Below are 14379 nucleotides of genomic sequence, written 5' to 3'. Positions count from 1 at the left end.
AGTAGCATGTTCATATGCAATGACTTTGGAGAGAGGGTGACTGAGTCGTTCAGTGTAGCTAGTTTATTAGTAGCTTTTTTTAGCTACTAATTAGTAGCTATTAATTAGTAAGTTACTATTAGTAGCTTAAATTTTAAAGTGCTTTATAAGGGGAGCCTGGGTGGCTCAGTCAGTTAAGCCTCCAACTCTTGGTTTTGGCTCAGGTCATGATCTAACAGTTTGTGAGATCAAGCCCTTCATGGGGCTCTGCACTGACAGTGCAGATCCTGCTTGGCATCCTCTCCTTCTCCCTCTCCTGCTCACATTCTCTGTCAAAATAAATAAGTATTTAAAAAATAAAGTGCTTTATAAGCTATATAATGGCCACTATTTTTTCTTAATACTGCAAGTGAATGAAGAACGCCTTAGGCTGTTTGGGCTGCTGTTACAAATACCCTATACTGAGCAGCTTATAAATATTTATTTATCAAAGTCCTAGAAACTAGGAAGTCCAGTATCTTGAGACCAGCAGATTCTCTGTCTGGTAAGGGCATGCTTCCTCATAGATGGTACCTTCCCACTGGGTTCTCATGTTGTGGATAAGGCAGAGACCTCTCCAGGATCCCTTTTTATAAAGGCACTACTCTCACTCATGAGGTCTCTGCCTTCATGATATAATCATATCCCAAAGACCCTGCCTCTTATTACCATCATTTCCAGGTTTAACATTTCAACGAATGGATTTGGTGGGAACACAGACATTCAGGCCATAGCAGGGAGCTAGTGCAAGCTTGTAAGTAAAGGAGTGAATTTTTTTTTTATATTGGTGCAATAATTGCACAATGCATGTGGGTAGAATAAACTTTAATAAATACTCTTGGGGCGCCTGGGTGGCTCAGTCGGTTGAGCGTTGGGCTTGGCTCAGGTCATGATCTCACAGATTGTGGGTTCGAGCTCTGCATTGGGCTCTGTGCAGATGGCTTAGAGCCTGGAGCCTGCTTCAAATTTTGTGTGTGTCTCTCTCTCTGCTCCTCCCACGCTCATGCTCTCTCTCTCCTTCAAAAATAAATAAAAACCTTAAAAAATTTTTAATAAATATTCTTATTAGTAATTATGAAAGCCTTGTAGAAATTAATCCAAGAAGAAGATATATAACACAAAGCAAGTAACTGGACATGACATTCTTCTGTTTATTATTAAAATAAACACTCTCTCAATCACAATTCTTTTTTTTTAATGTTTGTTTATTTTTGAGAGAGAGTGAGCAAGCGCTAGCGGGGGAGAGGCAGAAAGAGAGGAAGATAAAGAATCTGAAGCAGGTTCCAGGCTCCGTGCTGTCAGCACAGAGCCTGATGCAGGGCCGGAACTCACAAACCACAAGATCATGACCTGAGCTGAAGTTGGTGCTTAACCAACTGAGCCACCCAGGCACCCCAACAACATTCTTTTTGGTGGTCTGTCCTCAAAATAGAATAGCCAACAGAAAACAAAGATATTATTTAAAATGTGTTGGTTGACATGAAGATTACCTTATTATGTTTTGTGTGATCAAAATTCTCCTCCCTAATCATAAAATGTATGATTTATTGTGTGTCAAAATCCTACATTACTATATAGCACATTAAGTTGTGTTGCAGAGAAGAAAATCACAAAAGAATGAGTCCCTTTACTCGCAAACAGGCAGAGTAGATGTTATGAGATCTTACTTTATTTAACTGCTGTTTTTATTAAATACCAGAATTTCAATTAAATCAACTTCTTCATTATCTGTAGCAGCACATAAATATTTCTGAGAACGATGGCTTGGATGAGTACAAATGATAAGATTAGGTTGTGCCTCATTCTGAGAACTGCATTTCCAAGGTTTGCTCTTTGATTAAGAATTTTAATGACCTCTCTTATTTTTGCCTGTCCATTTCTAAATATTTGTGACCCTATCTTGATCCTGGTAAAACTAATGAAACATGATACAAATGATACTTTGTGCTGGATTATTTGAAAGTGATGAAATGTTAATTGATAGCCAAAGCACATTAGTAGGCTTACAGTAGTGGTTGGAGGGTAACTGGAGATCTCCAACTGTCCATTTAGTGTCTTTTGAGATCTACCAATCAGTATGATCCTGTAGTTTACTGTTCAAGCCAGGACACTTGTGAAGTTAAAGGGGTGCGATTAATAATTATGTGAAGACGGTAGATTTAAACTGAGACTGCTCTAGGCAAATGGGGATATACGGTCACCCTGCCAATAGCATTTGTTTCTATTCCTTTTAATATGTAAATATTGGCATAAATAAGGGATTTTGCTGAAGAGAAATATGTCTGTGGCATTTTAATGCTTGACAAATTCCCATCTTTTCAGTTTTCTCCATCTCAATAACGATAAAAGTTGACCTCTACCTTAGAAATAAGTGTTCCCTTAAAAGGCCTCTGTTGAATATCAAAGTTTGTAGTTCTTCTTTGAAAAGACCTCTCTATTCTTTGTGCTATGAGTGCTGAAGCTCTTGGTGCTACCTCTCTTGCTAAAATAAATCCCTAAGAAGCAAATGTGAATACTTTTCTCCACTCGAACTTGTTCTTTTTCAACATGAGTCACACATCCATCCTGGTTCCACCGAAGTCCTTACTTAACTACCGATCAAAGCAACATGTCCGAGAATCCACGATAAACAGAAATCTTTGTTCTTGTAAAGAGAATCACCTTCAACTGGAGCACCCAATCCCTGAAAGCTGCCATAATCAGCCATCTTCAGGTCCAATCCTACCTCCTAACCCATGAACTGTCTTCACTGTATCTAATCCTACTACATTTTGGGTATAATGTGGATAATTGTGTTGATGTAACTTAGTTTTGTTCTACAAAGGAAGGAGAGTGTATTCTGCAGCTACACTAGGTGGTCCTAGGTGAGGATACTGAGCCTCAGCTTTTCTATTATCCTTTGTTAGAACATGGAAACCTTCTCATGAAAGATAGCACAAGGGAGAGTTAGATTCTATAGTTCCTTTAATAGTACAGTGCAACTACACAGAATGAGTTAGACTTTTAAGAACTTACTAAAGTCTTAAGTTTTAAAGGATTTTCCATGAAAAAATTATTTTGAGTTTTAAACTTCAAGGACATCACCTATCTTTAATTTAGTGCTATTATTTTCCAAAGCTATTACAACATCCTGAAGGAGTCCATTCTGTTTGCTCCAGACTCATTCAGATGACTTTTTTTTTTGTCACAGTAAATGTTAATGCCAAAAACATACCCAAATTATGTACTTTTTCAGTGACGTTCTGAGTCATCCATTGACGCTTTAATTATATTCAAGTAGTAATTGGGGTAGATGTACTCTCTTTGTAAAATAATGAGGGATTTATATATATGACATTAAAAACTTTAGTCTTTCCTCATGGCTATGCTTCCGTGGATGTATATTTCATGCAGATTCTACTTCAGCATTCATCATTTGACTTTCAAAATCCTTGGCTTATTTTTAACTACAATATGTTGGACTTCCTGGTCCATGAATTGGGCTCCCCATCTTTAAGCCCTCTCAAGCTTCTAACTCCAAGTATTCCCTAACAATTCCCACCATATACATTCCAGGAAGCCAATGACAATATCTGTGCCCAGACTTCTCTTGATCTTGGTTCTCCACTAAATCTGTATCTTTTTTTTTTAATTTTTTTTAAACATTTATTTATTTTTGAGACAGAGAGAGAGCATGGACAGGGGAGGGGCGGAGAGAGAAGGAGACACAGAATCTGAAACAGGCTCCAGGCTCTGAGCTGTCAGCACAGAGCCCGACACGGGGCTCGAATTCACCACCGTGAGATCATGACCTGAGCCGAAGTCGGACGCTTAACCGACCAAGCCACCCAGGCGCCCCTAAATCTGTATCTTTTTGATGCCTATATTTTGATGTCGAGTACTGTACAAAGATTTGTTGAGAAAGGCAAAAATTTCCATTTACTCTTACTTATGGATAAAATGTCTTTCTGAGTCACACACTTGTGATCTTTTTCTTAAAAATTCAAACCTCATCTGTTATCTTCATGGGTTTCATACTATCTTTTGTTAGATTAATAGAAGTATCATCTATGCTGCCTTTTCCCAATGTACACAAGTTCACTTTACACTCTAAAAATGCAGAGCTTATAGACTTTCTATGGTCATTCAGGTTTTTTGGTTGTTTTTTTTTTTTTAAGTTTGGGTACATGTAGATGTGCATCCTTTAGAAGTGAGGAATATAGGATGCTTTATTAAATGATTGATTTCTTTTATTTCATTTCTCAAGTTCCTTATTAATCAAAAAAGCTCAGCCCTTATACCTTTATTAAAACACACCACATTATTTTCCCATACTTCTCCTTTTTTGTCACCATACATTATGATATGAGTATGGATTTCAAATTTATCTCCACAGTTCTGCCTTTAGAGTAGAGTAATACATTTTATTTGTTAGAAGAAGAAAGTGCCTAAGATTTTTGACTGACTAATATAATTACTCTTGAGAGAAAAGCAAAACAGAAACCTAGTTTATTTTGATGTTTGCCAGTATACCTAAAATGCCAACATGGAAGGAGCTCAGAAGAAAAATGCTAGAATCTTTCAGATGTTAAAGGGAAGTAGGATAACAAAAAGCACAAGAAAGACAGCAAAATCAATAGATGTGCTGATCTATTCACTTTTATTACTGAACTTCGGGGTTTTGAGCTGAATTTCAGCTATTTCACATGTCCCTTGATATAATGAAGGGATGATATAGACTTCAGTAAGTTATGGGGTTTATCTCATACATGTGAGCGCCTCATAACTTATTAGTGCCTGAAGCTATAATGAGTTATGTTACAGTTCTCATACAGAGCCTCCAAAACTTGTAACTCACCAAAACCCTGGGCAATTTCATTTATTTAATGCCTTTTTAGTATTGGAGTTCTAATCCAGAATTTGTTAATTTTTTTTTCATAGTTACTGGGTAGTGTCCCCCGTGGTATGTTAAATTCGAAAGGTCATAAGTCCCTATATATTTTGCTGAAGTGAACAGTCTCTGCCACAACGTCTAAAGAATAACATTTGGGGGTGGCACACTAATACATCATGTCAAGCTGACATTTATATCATGAAGTTTACTGTTTTCTGGTGATATTGTTCATAATATAAGCCTTTGACTTGTTTGCAATCACAAGTTGGTAGGATATAGTGTTCTGTTAAGCATCTCTGGTGGTGGTTTGCAATGAATATGTGACTGCTCTACAAATTTTCAGAGATGTTTTGCCCTTTCATTTTGGTAGGAGTATAGAGAAGATGATAAAAGGCTCTATTCATCAAATGTTGTTTCTGTGGGAGTATCTTCAAATTTTCCTGGATTCTCTTTTCAGGTAGCCAGATGTGTATATATGTGGTTCATCATTCTGAACAATAGCCCTGTAGAAAATTGCATTTGTTGTAACTGATTCCAAAAACAAAGTTGTATTAAAAGCGTTTTTTTGAACATAATAAAACAAGATTGCTTTGGGTTGAATTTGCCTCTTCACTGTATTATGGTTTTTAGTAAGCTTTGTCATAGAATGCAACAGATAAAAAATAACGGAAAATTTTTCTTAATGGAGAGGTTCATTAAATGCTAAAATGCATTTCTCCTGAAAAAGTATTATAGAATTATTTTATGAGAAACTGAAATCATTTAATGAATATGAGTGTCCTTGAAAGGATTCAACCCTTTATTACTTACAGTGCTATAATGAAAGTAACATTTTAAGACCAAAAACAGTAAGTCCTGGGTTGAATATGGCTACTATTTATATTCCTGTCATTAATGGTTAACTGTGTGAAGGAACCTACATATGGGATTCTAGCTATAATATACATTGGAATGACTACCTGCTCTCCCAACCCCCCCACGTATATTTAACAAATACAAACCAATAATACATGACACTAGAAAAAGTATGATTAAAAAAGTCTTTTTGCCTGGGAACAACATAACATAGTCTATTTCAAAGTCAAAAGTAATTATTATTGGATCTTCTCCTTTACTGGAATATCTATACAACTTCTCTCTATTCTTGGGAGTAATTGAGAAATGATGGCATTTATATCTTACTTTTTTTTAAAGCACTTACATTTGCTAATTCCAAAAGCAAAAGTCCATTAAAAACAGACCTAATTAAAATAAAGTAGTTGAAATCCCTGGAGAAAACTAGTTTTTCCCCTAAGAGCTCAGCTGCAATCAGGAAAAGCAGATAAACATTCATGTCATAGAACTTGACAGACCTAAAATTGATTCTTTTAAAAGTTAAAGAATTTTTATAATGGGTAGTATATTTGTGAGTAAACTGAAAAAAATAATATATCATTTTCCTTAGAATAAATGTTTTCCCTCTCATCACAGTTTTGTTACTTTCAGTTTGTTTGTTTCTAAATTTTGGTCAATGTATATTAAGGAGTAATTCTTTGCATTATAAATGCAATATAAAACTAATTTAATGAGATGCTGACAAGCCCAAAAGAGAGATACAGGGAAACATTATAAAGGCAAATGAACAAAGACACTCTCCAGTAAATGCTAAGAACCCAACTGCAAGCGAAATGAGTTGTTTTCACAATGAAGTGGCAAGCTGTTTGATTTGTATTTTCTTGCCTCCATTGTCCTCTTACCAGTTAAAGCAAACAAGAACCAACAGAGGCCTGCTGAATGCTAACTTGAGCCGATAATTTTATTTTGTTTCTTGATTTTAATAAAAAAATAAAATCGAGACAATTTTTGTTTTAGAAATGAAGTTAACATGGAGTATGCCTTCACCTCGAAGTGTTTCTGAGTACAACTTCAGTTATTTAAGTCATCTTTATAGTCTATGTAAGTTGTGAATGTAGGGAGAGACCATTGATATGAGGATAAACTAAGAGTGCTAGGCATAAATAATCTCTAGGGAGCAAAGAAGAGAAGTTAACAATATCAGTCTTAAAATATAATCTAGTCCTTAGATTATGTGAACAATTAAGCCTTATTTTCAAAGAGTATTTCACTCTAGTGCAGAATATTAGCTGAAGAAATTACACAAAAAGTACATACAACAACCTATAAATGTGAACAATTTATAAAATAATGTTTAAAAGATTATAAAGCAAAGTTACTATAAATTTGGAATTTAAAATGGGTAAACCTGGAATATTAAAACTAGAAAAGAGGCCCAAAAAAGTTAAGGTAACTTGGTTGATTAATAGAATCCATTAACAGCAGCTATGAGATTAGATCTGTGTTACATTTGATTTTTTGTATCTATTACACTGTACACTAAAAAGCCTTTTTTCTCACACTGTTGTTCAACCAAAATATTTAATGTTTTGGTTTATAGCTTGTACATCACTAATTGATTTTTAATATGTAAGTGATATGTGTGTATAAAAAATCATCAAGGAATGTATTGAATAGTGTATCTACATTTGCTGCACTTCTCCAACTTTAAAGTAAGAATGATCATTGTACCAGTGTAAACTTAATTTTGTATTAATATTCTCATAGGTTTCCAAAACTAAGATTTTTTTCTCCTGGGAGAAGTTTTCAAAACTACTATATGACTTTAGCTGGGGTACAGAATAATTACTTGATGGATTTTCATCTCATTTCTTATAATCACCTGGTATTTCCATATAGTTTGTTTCTCTCGTAGTCTTATTTAGAAATGTTGATACTCCTCACAGAAAAGCAAAAAGCATTTGGGAAAATACATCCATTCCTATACACATATCTTTGTTGCCGTGTCTTCACAACTGAACTGAGGAAGTAGTGATCTTCTCCGTCAACCACCCTGTTTCCCCAAGAAGCTGCCCAACTATTCCAAATAACTTAGATTTGTGGAGGATAATTACATAGAGTGGTCTAGAAGAATGCTGGGACTTTTATGGCATTCCTTCTGGCTGATAGCAAAAATACCACAAATAAGAGAAATGTATTTACTTCAATATTTGAGACTGGAAGCTTGAGACCAGGGTACCAGCCTGGGCAGGTGAAAGCTCTCTTTCAGTTTGGCAAAGTCTCCTGGTAACCTCTCCTGGTGGAAAGGACAACTTAGCTCTTTGGGGTTTCTTTTATAAAAGCACTAATTCCATTCATGTGGGTGGAAGCTTATGACCTTAGTACCTCTGAATACCATCACATTGGCCATTAGGTTTAAACATATGAATTTGGGGACATGGGTTGAGGGGAACACAAACATTGAAGCTAAAGAATGGAGATCATCAAAAAACTTTTATTATGGTCTCTTCATCACATGTATGTCTATATATTTATGGAAAAAAATAGTGGCACATACTTTTGTTTTTTAAATAGGCTTAATTTTTTAGAGCTCTTGTAAATTCGCAGCAAAACTAAGAGAAAGATAGAGATTCCCCATGTACCTTTTGTCCCCACACACACATAGCCTGCCTTATTATCAACATCCCCCACCAAAGTGCTACATTTTTTATAACTGATGAACTTACATCGACACAGCATGATCATCCAAAGTCCTTAGTTTCCAATAGGGTTCACTTTGGGTGTCATACATTCTATGGGTTTGGACAAATGTATAACAACATGTATCAACCATTACATTGTCATGCAGAGTACTTTCATTGCCCTAAAAACTCTCTCCTTTTCCTATTCATTTCCTTCCCCTTTAACTTCTGGCAACCACTAATCTTTTTATCTCCACAGTTTTGCCTTTTCTAGAATGTCAAATAGTTGAAATCATACAGTAAAAAGTAGCCTTTTCATACTGGCTTCTTTTGTTGAGTAATATTCATTTAAGTTTCCACCATGCCTTTTCATGGCTTGATATGTCATTTATTTTCAGTGTTGAGTAATATTTCATTTTCTGGAAACACCACTATTTGTCCATTTACCTACATCTTGGTTGCTTCCAAGTTTGGCCATTTATGAATAAAAGCGTTACAGCTATATGCAGGGGTGTGTGTGTGTGTGTGTGTGCGCGCGTGTGTGAGAGAGAGAATATAAGTTTTGAACCCCTTTAGGGTAAATACAAGAAAGCATGATTGCTACACTATGTGGTTAGAATGTTTAGTTTTGAAAGAAATCCTTAAACTGGCTTCCAAAATGGCTATACCATTTTGCATTCCTGTTCACAATGAGTGAGTTTCTATTACTCCACATCCTTGCCAACATTTAGTGTTTTTGGTGTTTCCGATTTTTGTCTTTTTATTAAGTGTATACTGCTATCTTGTTTAATTTCCATTTCCTCATTCACCTATGGTGTGTAGCATCTTCCTATATGCTTACTTTCTATCTGTATATTTTCTTTGATGAGGTGTCTGTTAAGGTGTTCTCTCCATTTTTATATCAGGTTGTTATTATTGAATTTTAAGAGTCTTTGTATATTTTGTATAATAGTCCTTTATCAAATATATCTCCTGCAAGCATTTTTTTTTCCTTAGATTGTGGCAAATTTTTATTCTCTTGACAATGTTTTTCACAGAGCAGAAATTTTTAATTTTAATTAAGTCCAGCTTACCAATTATTTAATTTTATGGATCATGCTTTTGAGTCACAAAGCCATTGGCAAACCCAAGGTCATCTAGATTTTCTCAGATGTTACCTTTTAGGAGTTTTATAGTTTTGTGTTTTATATTTATATTTGTGACCCATTTTGAGTTAATTTTTATGAAAAGTCTGTGCCTAGATTTATTTTGTAAACATTTGTTTCTTTTTTTTTTCTTTTGGATACAAAACTGTTCCAGCACCATTTGTTGAAAACCTGTCTTATCTTGATCATACTGCCTTTACTCCTTTGTCAAAAATAACTTGACTGAACTTAAAACGTCTTTAATTCTGGGCTCTCTATTCTGTTTTATTCATCTATATGTTCTTCTTTCACCAATACTACACTATTGATTACTCTAACTCTATAAGAAGTCATCAAATTGAGAAGTATTAGTCCTTTGACCGTGTTCTCCTTCAATATTGTGTTGACTACACTGGGTCTTTTGCCTCTCTATGTACAGGTTAGATTTAGTTTGTTGATATGCACAAAACAATATTCTTGCATTATGATGGAAATTGTTTTGAATCTGTAGCTCAAGTTGGGAAGAACCGACATCCTGACAATACTGAGTCTTCCTATCTGTGAGCATGGGCTTTCCATTTATTTATTCTTTGATTATTTCATCAGAGTATTGCAGTTTTCTTCATATAAATCTTGTACATATTTTGTTAAATTATATCCAATTCGTTTTTGAGGTTGATAACATAAATGATATTGTGTTGTTAGTTTCAAATCCTACTTGTTCATTTCTAGTATATAGAGATGTCATGGATTTTCATATATTACCTTTATATCTTGCAACCTTGCTGTAATCGCTAATTTGTTTTAGGAGTATTTTTCTTGTTGGTTCTTTCAGATTTTCTACATAAATGATCATGTCATTTGTGAACAAACAGTTTTGTCTTCTTTTCCAGTCTGTAAGTTTTTCATTTCCTTTTTTCTTGTCTTATGGTATTTTGCTAGAACTTCAAGTATAATATTGAAAAGTTGTGGTGAAAGATGGAAATCCTTACTTTACTCTTGATTTTAGTAGGAAATCTTTGTTTCTCATCAAGTACAAATGGTCCCCAACTTACACTGGTGGCACTGACAAGTTTTTAACTTTACAGTGGTGTGAAAGACAATGCACATTCAGTAGAAACTGTACTTCAGATTTTGAATTTTGATCTTGTCCTTGACATCTTCAACTTACAGTATGTTTAATTGGTGATGGGTCTATTAGGATATAACACCATTGTAAGTCAAGGAGGATCTGCATGATCTGAGTGATTGTTTTTGTTTTTGTTTTGTAGATGTCTTTACCAAGTCAGGGATGCTCCTCCCTATTCTGCTAGACTGTTGATAGTTTCTACACATGAATAGGTGTTTATCAAATGCTTTTCTTGCATTTATGGTATGATCATGTCATTTTTCTCCTCTAGCCTATTGATGAGATAGATAATAGCAATTTAGTTTTTTGAAAGGTGAATCAGCTTTGCATACCTCACAGAAATCCCCCTTGGTTGGGTGGTGGTAGGTGTTTCCAAAAGCAGATAATAGCTCATACACATACTGTCCTGTTTGTGTGACAAGTAGGGAAAAAGCTATTGCTATATGTCTGTCAATAACTTGCATGTGTGCATGTGCACACGGGGAAGGGGAAGGAGAGCGAAGAAAGGAAGATGGGAGAGAAACAGCTTGGAAATAAGATTCAAAAATCATTCTATGAAATAATACATAAATACTTTGAATGCTTTTTTGGGAAAATTGTACCTATAATCAGGAATGTGGTCTCCACAGCCAAACTATCTAGTTTCAAATCTCATTTCAAACACTTACTCTCTGACCTTGGTCAGGCTTCTTTGCCACTTTTTAGGTCTTTGTTTTCTCATCTATAATAGGAAGGTGATGAAAATTATAGTTTCTTCTTTCCAAGTTTGCTGTAACAAAATGGCTAGTATAGGGGAAGGACCTAAGAAAGCATGTGGCACTTAGTTACTCATGTTGATTTACCCTTTATTACAGATAAAGCAGTCAATAATATGGCATTCTGTTTGCTCAAGATATGTATGAATTTTGAATGTAATATGTATGACAAGTGGCAAAAGGCAACATACCTTGGTCAAGGCCTAAATCTTCTCATTGTGTCATTAAAATTAACTTCTGTAAGTCAAGGACTTCACATGTATCTTTCAGTCTGTTATTTTCACTCATATTTGCTTGACTTTTCCAAGGTATTTTCCAATCATATTTGATTTGGGGTCCATCTGAAAATCCTCACCTTTTGAAAAGGTTCTTTCAAAAAGAAACATGCTTATTGGTAAGTAAATTAATTTCCAAATATGTATAATAATCAATGTGTACCTGAAGGTACACACTGGTGTTTTAAAAGAGATTAATTACAAACACTTTGAAGAGAACCTTTTTGTCACCTTTTAAATCGTAGAAATAAAGGTGTTTTATTAATATATCCAGCCTAGCAATGAAGACTTTGTTGCAGATGCTTTTCTGTAAAACTCCCATATTTGTTAGGTTAATACTGAAGTGATGGCCTGGTGCAGCAGAATTTTGAGTCACATACCTTCTCACTGCAGTCCTCAAATGGTAAATGGGAAAATTAGCAGTGACTTTCTTTGAGAGGTGAGTCTTTGCATGAACGATTTTTTCAAATCTTGGGAGACAACTATAAGTAATTCGTCATCAGACTGTTAAACCATTACTCTTTTGTTTGAGGGAAGGCCTGTACTCCGTTTCTTTCTATACCATATGTCTTTTTATCTAGTTTTTATGGTAGTTGTACTGTTAACTATGTATGGCACCACATATAAGTGCTTATAATAAACCGTATATGCATATAGATCTCGCAAAAGAATATCCTTACGTTATTCATGTCAGCAACTTTTAGATCATTTAAAAAGTACTTTTGATACAAGAGGCTGTTTTTTGGGTGTTTACTTTATTCTCCTGATCAGAAGATAGAAAAATTACCCCAAACCCACCAGTCAGTATCTCAGAACTATTGAGACTCTCTAACACATTTAGTAACAGCTTTTGTTCCCCTATTTGGCACAAATGGGATGAGATATCTATGAACTGTCCCCGTTTTAAAAAGGACACTTTATACAATGCTATTTCATTATAATCCATAGTTTAATGCATCAGCAGGTTCTTTGATCTTTATTGTTTCCAATATTTAAATTTAGCTCACTTTGCCGGGGCGGGGAGGGGAGGCATTTATTTTTCCTGGAAAAATATTTTGAGTCATAATTTACTCTAATCATAAGGAATGAGTAGAGTAGAAATTTGTTGTGTCTTGCTTTGCTGAAGTTTTTTCATTCTTGAGACTGGTATAAAGTGGTTCTTTGTTTTTTGAAGGTCAGGTGACAATTACACTAACTATAAACATTCATTCTATTTCACTGCTAAGTGATTTCTACTTTAAATTGCTTCTAAATCTTTTCTTACCCACCTTAAATCCAATATTTATTTTAACCTTGAGCTGCCTAAGACCTTTAATAGGAAGCTTCAAAGCATTTTAAAAATCGTATCCTTTTTAAATCTTTCTCATTTGAATGCAAGTGCCTTGAAAGCTCAAACAGTGTTGGTTGTTCTTATTGAAGTTTATAATGCTTTAGATATTCAAATCAGCTCTGTCTTCCATTTGTTATGCAAATCTTTAAACTTTATATACTGCATGGTTTGTCTACATTAATACAGCTTTCACTAACAGGTCTTACCAGAGCAGACATATACTCTAAAGGTGCACATTTTTAGTGTCTTGAATTACCATAAAATCATAAAAATAGTGTGTATTGCTTTACTCTAATCAGACTCAGTTTTATGTGGTTGTTGAAAGCCCTTTTACATTCCATTCTGTGTCTGGAGGTCTGTGTATAAAACTGATTCAGAAAAAGCAAAGTGAAGACACCTGCTGGCTTATAGCACAAATACTAAAATATCTTAGAGCCTGCTGAAAGGAGAATTGGAACAATATGTCATTACTGAAGGCTCACTTGCAAGTTCTAATGTATTATAATGAAAACAGTATGACAAACCTAATGAGACAGTGAAGATTTGGGTAATTGTTCCTACAATGTATGGTAACTTTTCCAGCCTTTATTGGCAAACATAAAACCTAATGAGATTTTATTAATTTAAATGCAGTACATCTGCAAAACATTTCCTTCCTTGCATTCTCCTCTGATAGTCTTCCTTTCCTCATGGACTTGATCCTTTTAAGTTAATTGTTCTGTATAGTACACACTCCAAGCAAAACACTTGACGTAAATTTGAATCAAACTTTTTTTTCCATTTATTTTTGTATACCTTGTCCTGAAGCGTAATATTACATGCAAGCTTGTGAATAGAATCGGTACAACATTGGATGTATAGCATAATAATTGAATTTATAATAAAAACTATTTTGCTAGACTCTTTTGAGTGTCCTTTAAAAGCTCTAGAAATGTCACTATTTTCTTAATTTGTGAAGGGAAGAAATCAATTTCCTGTTACTTTCAGCCATATGTTTTAAATTGTCAAAAGACAAAAAATGAATAGGCAGTACTGTTTTGCCCATGGACTGCCTCTTACTCAACTAGTCACTATTTGTTAATTTTTTAATATGAAATACGATGGAGAGGCTCAGTCTACTTCTGCGAGGTCTCAATTTAAATTTTCTACATGTCTTTCCCTATGCAGCACAAATACGTTTCCGTTTAAAAATGAAAATGTTTTCATCACTGAGGATTTGAAAAATAGCACCGTTTTAGGCCTGAAAAAACATGAAGAGAATGCTAATTTGCTACTATTAACCTTTAATTCTTGTCTGTTTTGAGCTAATTCACTTTGCTCTTTTTCAAGCCAGAGTGCCATAAACACATGATAGGGGAAA

The sequence above is a fragment of the Prionailurus viverrinus genome, chromosome A1 (assembly GCF_022837055.1).
Source record: "Prionailurus viverrinus isolate Anna chromosome A1, UM_Priviv_1.0, whole genome shotgun sequence".
Classification (NCBI taxonomy): domain Eukaryota; kingdom Metazoa; phylum Chordata; class Mammalia; order Carnivora; family Felidae; genus Prionailurus; species Prionailurus viverrinus.
Note: the sequence above shows the minus strand (reverse complement) of the source record.